Genomic DNA, 12,523 nt, shown 5'->3' with positions numbered 1-12,523 from the left:
ATTTGTATGGAGCTTGTTACCCGGAGGTGGCCGATTTTGAATATCAAAGTTGTAAATAATTTGTTTATGTGTCAGAGCCTAGAGGAGTGAGAAACGAAGGTCAAAACGAAGGTTTGTTTGATTCAAAGTTGTACTGAGGCAGCTCTACCAACATCAACACATTAACAACCTGGACATTACAATCTGAGATCATTAATGATATCTCATGTTAATGTCATGTTCTCACTGTGAGAGCTGAACCTGGGAAACTGCTTTTAACCCATTTTGGGCGGGAACCCCTTTTATCCCGCCAAAATGGGTTACAAGCTCATAGCGCGGTACCGAGTGGCGCGCTACGAGCTTGTAGGTCTGCTATTTTTGAAAAATCGTGAAAATATTTATTTCAGAAAACTGGAGGATTTAGAAGATTTTTTTAAAATTTTGAGGTCAGGCCTAAATGGGTTAAATATAATGCTGCATCATTCTCATTCTTAAAAAGGACCATATTGGACACCCAATTGCTCACGTTTTTAAATTGTTTCTTGTTTATTATTATTATTATCTTGAATTTATTTAATTTTTGTACATGTGAAAGTATATAATATGTATGGGCCTACTGCCTTCTGGGCCACTTCAAGATGGGAATGTCAATGTAGCTTTACCGTGGTTAGCCACTTAATTTATGTGCGTGGGTTCATATGGAAGGACCTCTGACCGAAGCATCTGTCTGCAGAATATATGGAAGAGAGAAGTCAGGGGTGTAAAGAAGTGGCTCCCCACAGGCCACAGAGAGCCTGTTTGACCTCCTCAAACGCTACCTGGCACCACTCCGTCCACCACTGGACCGGATCTATGAGGCACCCTTTCGTATAGGAGGTCAGCCTGCAGGGGACTGGTCAAGTCTGCAAAGCGAGGTATATGAAACAGCGATAATAACCTGCCAGCCCCAAGAATGACCTCGCACCTTTGTTTTGGACTTGGGCCTCGGGCAGGCAGAAACCGCCTAAGTCTTGTCCAGCTGCTCCCATGAGCCACTCCCTCCATGTCTACCTACTGTACAGCAGAGCCCAAATCACACCCCACTACCACACAGACATACACACAGTAAACAGTTACAGTTACAGTTACAGTTACAGTTAGGCTGCGGCACCGCTCAAAAAGCAACAATGAGGAGGAGGAGGAGGAGGAAGAAGAGCGAGAGAGGGTTCTTAAATGGTCTCCTCTTCACAAGTTGTTTCTTCAGGTCAAGCAGAGGAGAGTGCAGGGCAGAGTTCAGTTGTTGTCATACCCTGCATGCAGATGAAAGCAGAAGCCAAGTTTGAGAGCTCATCGTCTATTACTCTTTGGTTTCTCAAGCCATGAATGAGATCAATGTGATACAAAAAGGAGATCTCAGCTATGGCTCCTGTTTCTCATCCTTTACGCGCGGCACGAGTGCCGTGCTACGAGCTTGTAGATCTGCACTTTATTTGTTGTTTTTCTTCTTTGTAATTATTTGTTTGGTCCAAAATATTGTTTGTTGTCATGATTTGTCACGACTCGAGTTGGCTTCGTACGACGCTTAAAAGGTCTTTAAATAAATACTTTTTAAAATGTCTATGGGGAAAATGCATTGGGATTCATTTCCTGGGCCTGGCATCGTCATGAAAGGGGGCGGGACTGCGACGCTCTATAGTCCAGAGCCAAAGAAATGACTGAATGTGGTTCCGTCAGTAAAAGTTTTTTTTTCTTTTTTTCTCTACTGATTCTTGTAGCTTGGGGTCACCTCTAAAGAATTCAAGACGGTGCCCGGTGATGTAGAGATATGAAGACAATGAATATTATTGTTAAGTCAAAAACATTTTAGAAATGCTTTTATTCTAGGCTGTATAACATAGTAGGTGATTATACATTTAAATATATAGCAAGAAACAAATGCAATTAATCGAAAATAAATACAAATTGCAATCTTTAATATAAATAAATCACACTCGCGCTCTTATCGTCATACATCATCATACATCACATTCCGTGCACTGCTCAGCCAATCGTGGTAAGCCAAATGTGCACACAAACGCACAAAGCTGGGCCTCAGGAGGCCCTCAAAAAATGCATACTACAATACTACCTGAATTGTACATCTGCGTATTGCAAATAGCCTACGGTACTTAAACATTTTCTCTCGCACATCAAATCAAAGTAAAATGATGAATTGCAGTTCAGTATTGACGTCACTTGAACAATTGCCCAAGCAATTGCCCAGCCAATGGGGCCAATTGCTCAACCATTGGCCCAACCAATGGCCCAACCAATGGCCCAATTTTCCCAGCCAAATGCCCAAGCAATGGCGCAGCCACTGGCCAATACAATGGCCCACCGAACAACCATGAAGCACCGCCTATGGCCTGTTCGTACCACTGTACCACACACACACACACACACATTTCAGGTTGAATGAGTGTCGAGTGAACTGTCTTCATCGACAGATTCATGGGTGTGTTCTCTCACCACTCAATGATGTTAGTTTTTTTTTTTTTTTACAGATGACACACTAAGTAAGTAAGTAATATAACAAGTCAATATTACATAATCATGCCCGACAGAAGAATATACAATATAACATAGGCTAAGCCTAGGTTCTCAAACTGTTTTGGCTTCAGTACTCCTTTTCCCTGATTTCTGAATCCAAGTATAACTTTTTAACTTCAGATCTGAAGTTGGCTTGGCAGGAATCTAACATACCGTGACTCCTCTGCCTTCTGCACGTCTGTATGTATCAGTCAGCATGTGGAGGTCCTGGATGAACCTCTTGTATCCTCCGGGGGCAGCGTAGAGCCCAGTCGCCAGTGTCTCCTCCAGAGGTCCAAAGACCTGTTTGATGATTTGTTCACACGCCTTCCTGGACTCGTCAACGTTCTTCTCACAGATCTCATTATATTTCGTCTGAAGTGTGATCTGTAAGAGGTCGAAATATTTATTTATATTCCTAAATGGGTTAATTTGTAGTGTGTGCACTGCACCGTGTGCTCCAGAATGTATTGTCTATCTTAAGTTACTGTGTTTTACTGGTCAAGTAGATTATTCTTGAGGGGCCATGACTGAATTGTTTACCAAAGACCGTGCAAACTGAGCGGTGAGGCACACCGACAGACAGACAGACACACATAGCCATTTAAAGGAGCGGTGTGCAACACTCAAACAAGAAAAAGGAAAAAAAGAGGTCACTGTGTTTGACAACAAGATGTTATCTTTACTCCAGTGTATCCCACTAATGATTTAGATTTGGTGAGGAGTGTAACACATACAAGCGGTAAGGGCTCCCATAGTGAGACAACAGACAGAAATGATGCATATCAAGAACAAATGAGTACTATAGACGAATAACAGTAACTATAGAGCGTCGCAGTCCCGCCTCCTACCCTGGACCAGGAAATGAAATCCAATGCATTATTCTCATAGACATTTCTTAAAGTATTTATTTAAAGACGGTTACGCCGCGGACAAAGCCAACTCGAGTCGTGACAACTCATGACAACACAAACAATATTTTGGACCAAACAAATAATTAGAAAGAAGAAAAAAACGGCAGGTTACAACACTTTTTTTGTTGTTTTTCTTCTTTGTAATTATTTGTTTGGTCCAAAATATTGTTTGTGTTGTCATGAGTTGTCACGACTCGAGTTGGCTTTGTCCGCGGCGTAACCGTCTTTAAATAAATACTTTAAGAAATGTCTATGAGAATAATGCATTGGATTTCATTTCCTGGTCCAGGGTAGGAGGCGGGACTGCGACGCTCTATAGACAAACAGTTTAAGTCCAAATTGTATTCTGACCCCTCCACGAAAAGGCCTCGTTGTCCTTATCCATCATTTATACATTATGGATAATTAGTGTACTCAAATGGGGAAAGCAGTGCACATGGTCCCTCAACACCGAGTACATCCAGGGCCGGTTGTAGCCTGGCCCACTAGGGACTGGGCGGGACGAATATATGGGCCTAATGGGGGGGCTGCATCCCTGCACGCGCCCCATAGCGCAATAACCCCCCGAAATGCATAGAAGACTATGCGATCATATCAGATTATCTATCTAATATCTTCTCCTTCTTTAACCCATTTTGGGTGGGAACCCCGTTTGGTGTTTTATGCTTTAGCCGTTGGAAAAATAGCAGACCTACAAGCTCATAGCGCGGCACTCGGTGCCGCGCTATGAGCTTGTAGGTCTGCTATTTTTGAAGAATCGTGAAAATGTGGTGCAAATATTTGGAACAACATATTTTCAGATGGGGGTCGGCGGCCAATTACATATAATTTTTGGGGTCCTTGACATGAAATATTTAGCACCACTGATACAGAAACATAGGTATTTCAGAACTGTCAGAATTTAGAAGATTTATTTTTATTTCAACGTAATATTTAATTTCGGCATAAATGGGTTAACCAACAGTAACCCAATTTCCATCAGCACTCTGTCGGTTAACGGCACTGATGGTAAACAGAGCTCAGATGCGTCTAAATTTCTCTAAAAATGCTGCACAACCCAATCAGAAATGATAAATGGTACCGATATTTTTATTTTATTTTTTATATTGGCTAAAAATAAATATTCTCCATAACATTTGATTGATTTGATTGAGTGTGTCCAGTGCCTCAGTGAGGTGCATAAAGTTCATGCTACCATGCAAGGCCAAAACAGACTTATTATTATTATCAAGTAATTGATTTTTTTTATTGACTGTCTTACGTCAAACTGTGCAAATGTCTTCCATTGAAGTCATTTACGTTGTGTGCACTGAATCTAAAATCTATGAAAGTTAAACCTTTTGAATGGAATTATGGAAAGAAACCAACTTTTCCATGATATTCTAATTTTATTTTTGGAAAGGTGCTGTATAAGGGCCCCCTTCCCCCTTGGCCTGAAAAACCTTGTAGACCTCTGAGTCTATTCGAGAGGAATAGAAATGTAGTGCAGTGTATGAAGCACTAGAGGGCGACGCCAACACTACTTCCGCAGGTGAGATGGATTGACCTGAGCTACACTCTCGGGTATCAGGGCGTAGTAGTCCTAGTCCACCATGCAGTCTGGTCTTCTTTCCATTAGTGTGTGTCTGTGCGTGAGCAATGAGCATGTTTTAATATAAGTGTGGTATTATGTGTGTATTTGACTTTTGACTTTTTATCCTCTTTATCCCGTTTGAGGAAAGTAGCCGGGGAGCTCGGATAAAAATGCTTTTTATTAAACAACGCGGAATGCAGCAATGCTAATCGCTGTACCAGCAAATTTCTATCACCCGTGGCACACGTGGAGTACTTTATATTTGAAATCTGAATGTTTATGTACACGTTTTCAGTGTAAATGTACCGATCGCGTAAAACTGGCTTCGGTTTTACGCGTCATGTTTACGATGATATTGTAAGACTGGACAGTTCCGAGAGAGAACAGTAGGGGGAGCAAGAGGAGAGGAAGTGAGAAGTGAGAGAGAGGAAGAGAGAGGTGGGGATTCCGGTTGATTTGATTGTTGTTCTTTTGCCGTGCCTGTACCACGTTGTTTGGACTGAGTAAAAGTTTGTTCTAACCTGACGTCTCGTTCTTGTGATAGCACCCAAGTGTTATACTGGTGGCAGCGGTGCTAAAGAACCAGCCCAGAGGAATATTTGAACTCCGTTTCAACGTCGTCGGGAGGAGGACTTGTGAGTGTTTACTGTTGTTTAGCGAATTTAGCAACACTAGGTAGGCTACTCCGCAGCAAGTTTGCCGGCTAAAAAAAGGAAACAAAGAAAGAAGGAAAGAAGGAAACAAAGAAAGAAAGACAGAAAGAAAGAAGAAGATAAAAAGAGAGAAAGAAAGAAAGAAAGAGAAAGAAAGAAAGAAGGAAACAAAGAAAGAAAGACAGAAAGAAGAAGATAAAAAGAAAGAAAGAAGGAAACAAAGAAAGACCGAGAAGATAAAAACAAGAAAGAAGAAGATAAAAGGACAGAAAGAAAGAAGGAAACAAAGAAAGAAACAAAGAAAGAAGGAAACAAAGAAAGGAAAAGTTAAAAAGAAAGAAAGACAATAAAAGGAGGGAAACAACAACAACAAGAATAAGCTACAATGTCAGACCCGGACCTACACCAGGCTGGTCAAGCCCCCCCGGCAAGAGCAGATTTGCCGTTTAGGCTGGAATTACCGGCCGCTTTTACGGGGGAAGGAGAGGAATCATTTAACAACTGGATTACACGCTTCGAGGTGGCGATCAATGTGTCCTCAGCACAGGTAAATAAGGCTAAACTATTACCAGCTAGATTGTGTGGACCTGCATTCGCCTATTGGCAGAGCCTCCCTACTGACGTCAAGGATGATTATGTGAGAATTAAGGAACGTCTAGCTGCAGTGTTTGGCCGGGCGCAGTTTTTGGCAACGTTCCAGACCTATATTACAGCACGGCCACGCAAACCTAATGAGCCCTTGGAACTGTATTTGGCAGAACTGTCATGTTTGGTGGAAGAGGCATTCCCAAGCTATGGCGTGGAGGCTAGGAAGTGCGAACTATTCAGAAGATTTGTAGCAGGACTAGACTCAGCCTTACAGCTAAAGATACATGAGCATGGTGCCACTGAAGTGGACTCAGCTTTGAAAATTGCCTCTCAGTGTGAGCGTGCCCAGCTTGCGCTTAACATTAACTCCCCCAGCCAACTCATGTCGGTGACAACCCCCTCCAACATACCGTCCGGTCCAAATGCAGGGACTGACGTGGCAGCAGCCATTGCTCAAATGCAGGCAGACATAAGGGATATTAAACAGCAGCAGCATAGACGCACAGATGACCAGCTAGAATACCTATCAGACAGGGTGGCACGGCTGCAGCTGGAGGTTAATACAGTGACAAAGGGAGAGTCTCAGCACGATACACGCCACAGCCGTGATGACCACTACAACAGAGACGTCTCCTATAGACGTGGGGAGTATTCCCCACGGCGAGAAGAATACTATGACTACAGTGCACCTGCCCGCCGTGATAGCTACCATTACTATGGGGCTCGCAATACACCACAGAGGAGACGTGAATATTCTCCATCTCCACGTTACGCTCCACATGACCACGATGAGTACTCTAGGGGCCGTACTGCAGCGCGCTGTGGCGACTGTGCATGTGGCACTACACGCTATGGCGATTCGCCCCACAGGGGCCGGACATCCTCGCCCAGAGCACGGGGTGCAGAGCGTTCCCTTACGCCCCCGGCACGGCGACAGTCGGACAGACAGGACACACCACACCACCGCCCCACCTCCCCAGGTCGCCGGGTGCGATTCGACTCTCCAGGAGCGCAGAGAGAGAGAGATGGGGACAAGTTTCAGGGAAACGAGTATTAGCTGCCATTAGGGACCGAATGACAGCTACTACCCCACCCATGGTCCACCCAGATAAATGTGACAATCGCACTGCAATTATTCGGGCGGTGATAGAATGTGCAGAGGTGAATATTCTGCTGGATTCAGGCTCTGATATTTCCATTATCACAGAGACATTCCGTCAAACAGTACCAGCTTTATGTTCCCGCCCCATGATAAAGTCATTTGTTCTGGCATCAGGAGTTACCGGGCACCCCCTTGATATATTGGGTTCCCTCACAGCCCAGGTGCGCATTGGTCCACACATGATGCAGCAAGAATTCAGGGTGGCACGGATGGCCAACTATTCTGCCATTCTGGGGTTGGACTTTATGATTGAACATAACATTGTCATGGACTTTGCAAATCAATGTATGTCCTTGTATGGCCACCAGGAGCCATTATTGAACATGTTGAACCTCGTCCCCTTGCAATGTAATGCAGTGAGTGCCGGCCCAGTGATTGTACCGCCATTGTCAGAGATGGTGGTGGCTGCCGCAGTTGACTTAGTTAGGTCTCATTCCCCAGTGGCTCAGAACTATGTGACTTTTATTGAACCGTCTCAGACTGACACCACAGGGTTGGCGGTGGCAAGGGCGCTCACAACAGTGAAAAATGGTATCGCTGTGGTGAGGGTGGCCAACCCCTCCACGGAACCCATTCACCTAAAAAAGGGACAGAACTTTGGTCAGTTTCATCCCCTACTAGGACGGCACCAAGAAAGTTACGAAGTTGTGGAGACAGAGCCTCTCCCTGTTCCCCCAACAAATGACTGTCACTCTACTACCATTCCCCAAGTCAATGTGGGAGATGCATGTTGTACAACAGTTCAAAAGGAGCAACTGCAGTCACTGTTGGCAGAGTATTCGGATGTATTCAGTACACATTCACGAGATTATGGGCGTACAGATCTGGTGGAGCACCGTATCGACACAGGGGACGCCAAACCCATAAAGAAGCGTGCCTATCGCACCTCGCCGGCAAAGCAGGCTATCATGCATGCAGAAATTGACAAGTTACTGGAACAAGGAGTGATCGAAGAATCTCACAGCCCATGGTCGGCACCAGTGGTGCTGATAAAGAAAAAGGATGGCACGTACAGGTTCTGTGTAGACTTCAGAGGCCTGAATGCGGTCACGATTAAAGATTCTCACCCGCTGCCTCGGGTGGATGACACCTTGGACAGACTCTCTGGGGCAGAAATCTTCAGCACTGTTGACCTTACTTCGGGCTATTGGCAGATACCTGTCCACCCAGACGACACAGAAAAGACTGCCTTTTCCACCGGTGCCGGTCTGTACCAATTCCGGACTATGCCTATGGGCCTCTGTAATGCAGCTCCTAGCTTTCAGAGGTTAATGGAATTGGTGCTGCGTGGCTTGCACTGGAGCACCTGCCTGATTTATCTTGATGACGTGATCATTTACAGCAGAGACTTTGACAATCACCTGCAACACCTTAAGGCTGTACTGAACAGATTCAGGGCGGCGGGACTAAAACTGAAACCCTCGAAATGTCACCTAGCCAATGATTCTGTCACCTTCCTGGGCCATGTGGTGTCCAGGGATGGTGTGTGCCCAGACCCCTCCAACACGGACAAGCTTCACTCGTGGCCTGCCCCTCGGTCCCCTACTGAGGTCAGAGCATTCCTGGGCATCTGCTCCTACTATCGCAGGTTTATAAGGGGGTTTGCGGATATTGCAGAACCTTTACACCACCTTACACATAAAGCAGTGCCTTTTGTGTGGTCTGATGTTTGTCAAGCGGCGTTTGACATGCTTAAGGACAAACTCACGAGTCCTCCGGTAATGGCCTTCCCACGCCTGGAGGAACCTTTCCTCCTCCACACGGATGCATCCCAGCATGCAGTTGGGGCAGTGTTGGCACAGAAACTGGACGGACGCGAACATGTGATCGCGTATGCTAGCCACACGCTCAATGGGCCAGAACGTAAGTGGTCCACGTTTGACCGTGAACTGTTTGCTATTGTCTGGTCAGTACGGCACTTTAAGCATTACTTAGCCTGTCACCCCTTCACTATTATCACTGACCACCGGCCCCTGGTGGGACTACGAAAAATGCCCCTAGACAATGACCCCACCGGCCGCAGGGCGCGTTGGGCAGTGGAACTGGATGTGTATGACTGGCACATTATTCACAAGGCGGGCGCAAAACACCTCAATGCCGACGCCATGTCGCGACGTCCAGAGGCAGATATGCGTGAAGGGGCAGCTGAAAGGACAGTGTCTTCGCATGCTACACAGACCTCACCACCACCGGCAGACACCGAACCTGCTGCAGGGCGCCCGACTACGTCATCTCCCACTGAAACCCTGCCAGAACCTCTAGAGCCCCTGGTACCGAAGGCCAACCTCGTCCACATTCAAGCTGATGACTGGGGCATTAGAGAAAAACAGCAGGCGGACCCTGAATTGCAGATCGTTGCCACGTGGCTGGAAGACGGACGGAGACCCCCACCTGGGAAGATACGTACAGCACCGCCTACCCTACGTAAGCTGTGGGCACAGTTTGGTCGACTCTCAGTGGTTGACGGCCTCCTTGTACGCCAGATTTGCCACCCTTCTACACACAAACCTCTGTTCCAAGTAGTGGTCCCACGAGACCTCGTCCCTCAGGTGCTAGGACAAATTCATGGACACCCATTGGCGGGTCACTATGGATATGAGAAAACTTATAAACGAGCAACTATGTCCTTCTTTTGGCCTCAGATGGCTGAAGATATACTTGACCATTGCCAACAGTGTTCAACCTGCCAGACCAGGCGGTCCCCGGTGCCACGGCAGCAGGCTCCGTTAGTCCCTATCACGCCCACCCAGCCTTTCCAAATGATTGCTGCAGATATCACTGAGCTCGCAACGTCAAAGAGGGGCAACCGTTACGTGCTAGTTGTCATGGACTTGTTTTCCAGATTTGTGAATCTCTACGCCCTACATGAACAGACTGCTGTGGCAGTCGCCCGGTGCCTTTTTGAACAATACATTAGGCAACATGGGGTACCAGGAGCCCTTTTGTCTGACCAGGGCAGACAGTTTGAGTCTGATCTAGTGAAAACCCTCTGCGCGCACCTGGGAATCCATAAACTGCGCACATCACCATATCACCCTGAGTGCGATGGGGGAGTTGAGCGTTTTAATCGCACCCTCAAGAATGAAATAGCAAAAATTCTGGTTGACAGGGGCTTTGAATGGGATGAACACCTGCACCAAATAGAATTGGCCTACAACACATCTGTCCAGGCGAGCACAGGTTTGAGCCCGTTCTTCCTGGTCCACGGACGTGATGCTAACTTGGCGATAGACATCCTCAATGACTTTACTCAACCAGCCGCCCGTACGCCAGGGACCCCGGCGGACTATGCAGCTTCCCTGCGGCGACGGCTGCAACGTGCTGTGCGGGATGTGCAGGAGTTCAGTTGCATCAAAAAGGAGCAGCAGAAACACTACTATGATAGGCGGGAGAAGTATACCCCTTACAGAGTGGGGGAGTTGGTGATGGTGAATGACCCTGCCCGCTCTCGCGACAAAATAGCGCCACGTTGGCTTGGCCCCTTTGTGGTCCTGAGGCAACTTGAGGCCGCTCAGGGCTACCCCCCAGTGACCTTCGAAATACGAGAGGCAGACAACCCGGTGGCCAAACACAGGGTGGTACATTTTAATCGACTTAAGCCTTATGTATCCCCCACAAGTCGGTTTGGAAAGGGGGTGCTGATTGCTGCCCCCACCCCTCCTACAGAGACTGACTTGCCAGTGCCCCGCCTCACGGCCCTCTCGGGGTCCTTACCACTGCAGACGACACCGGTATGGGACTATGGTCCACAGCCAGCCCCTGCCCCTGTTCTGCCCCAAGCCCCAATGATTGCCACTGCACCTGCCCCCGACTTTCCTCGGGCCACAGCACTGGCCCTTGACCCTGCCCCGGCTCCGATGTCACCTCAATCTCCGGGCCCGACCTCTAGCCCTATGGCATCTCCTACTGCTGGTGTGGTGCCCAGTGGGGCACAGGGGCCTCCGGCTCGGACTGTGCCTATCCCTAGGGGTCAGAGACTGAGAAACACACCTCGTTACTTGCAGGACTTTGTGTTGTCATGAGTCGTTTTAGGTGATTTATGAAACGCCTTGTTGGGGGAAAAAAAGGCGAAAAACGTGTTAGTTTTCTTGCTACTGCACCTTTTTTTTTTTTCTATGTTGCAGCTTTTGTTTTGCACGGGCCGACCTTTAGTGCTAAGGTTAATGTGTTTGGTTGTAATTTTGCTGTTCGCGTAGTCACCGTGAAATGTGGACATTTCTTGATGGGAGGGGGAGTGATTGTAAGACTGGACAGTTCCGAGAGAGAACAGTAGGGGGAGCAAGAGGAGAGGAAGTGAGAAGTGAGAGAGAGGAAGAGAGAGGTGGGGATTCCGGTTGATTTGATTGTTGTTCTTTTGCCGTGCCTGTACCACGTTGTTTGGACTGAGTAAAAGTTTGTTCTAACCTGACGTCTCGTTCTTGTGATAGCACCCAAGTGTTATAATATGATATGATGATAAGAGCGCCCCTTACTTCACACGGGTGTGCTTTTTTACAATACAAAGAAAGCTGTGTCATTTGGATCACAATAAAGTTCTCCTGTTGAACTAAAGCTGATTGAACTGCATCAGAATTTGTGCAAAACATGATATATAGTAAACAACAAACATTAAAAATTCCATCCTGTTAGTAGTACATATAGTTTACTTAACTAACTCCCCAACCAAAAACAGGAGAAAGGAGAATTAACCACTATAGCCGACAGGCTTCTTTTGTTAAAACAGTGTGAAATTTGGTATATATAGTCTTTTTTATTGTCACTATTGGGCAACTTAAATTATGCTGAAATGCTGAAGTGTTGAAGCCGGGAAACGGGGAGAGAGAGAAAATACATCTCACCATTACATTCTGGGACAGCGGTGGATTTACATTGTGGCACAGGGTAAGCTGCGTTTATCCTTAGCTTAATTGCCTTTGAATCTGTCCCATGGAATGACCAGGATAGAACTAGCTGATGATCTCAGACCGCGATACAGCTTGTAAATGGTTAACAGATCAGTGATGTATAGTGGGCGCAAGTCCACAGCATGCTTTGCAAGGCCTAAGTTAAATATTTAAAGGGCAAGGCCACTTCTGTAAAACCCCCATGGGGAGCATAAATAACAGAG

This window comes from Electrona antarctica (assembly GCF_951216825.1).
Source record: "Electrona antarctica genome assembly, chromosome: 3".
NCBI lineage: Eukaryota > Metazoa > Chordata > Actinopteri > Myctophiformes > Myctophidae > Electrona > Electrona antarctica.
The sequence above is the reverse complement of the archived record's forward strand: the minus strand, read 5'-3'. Positions refer to the sequence as shown.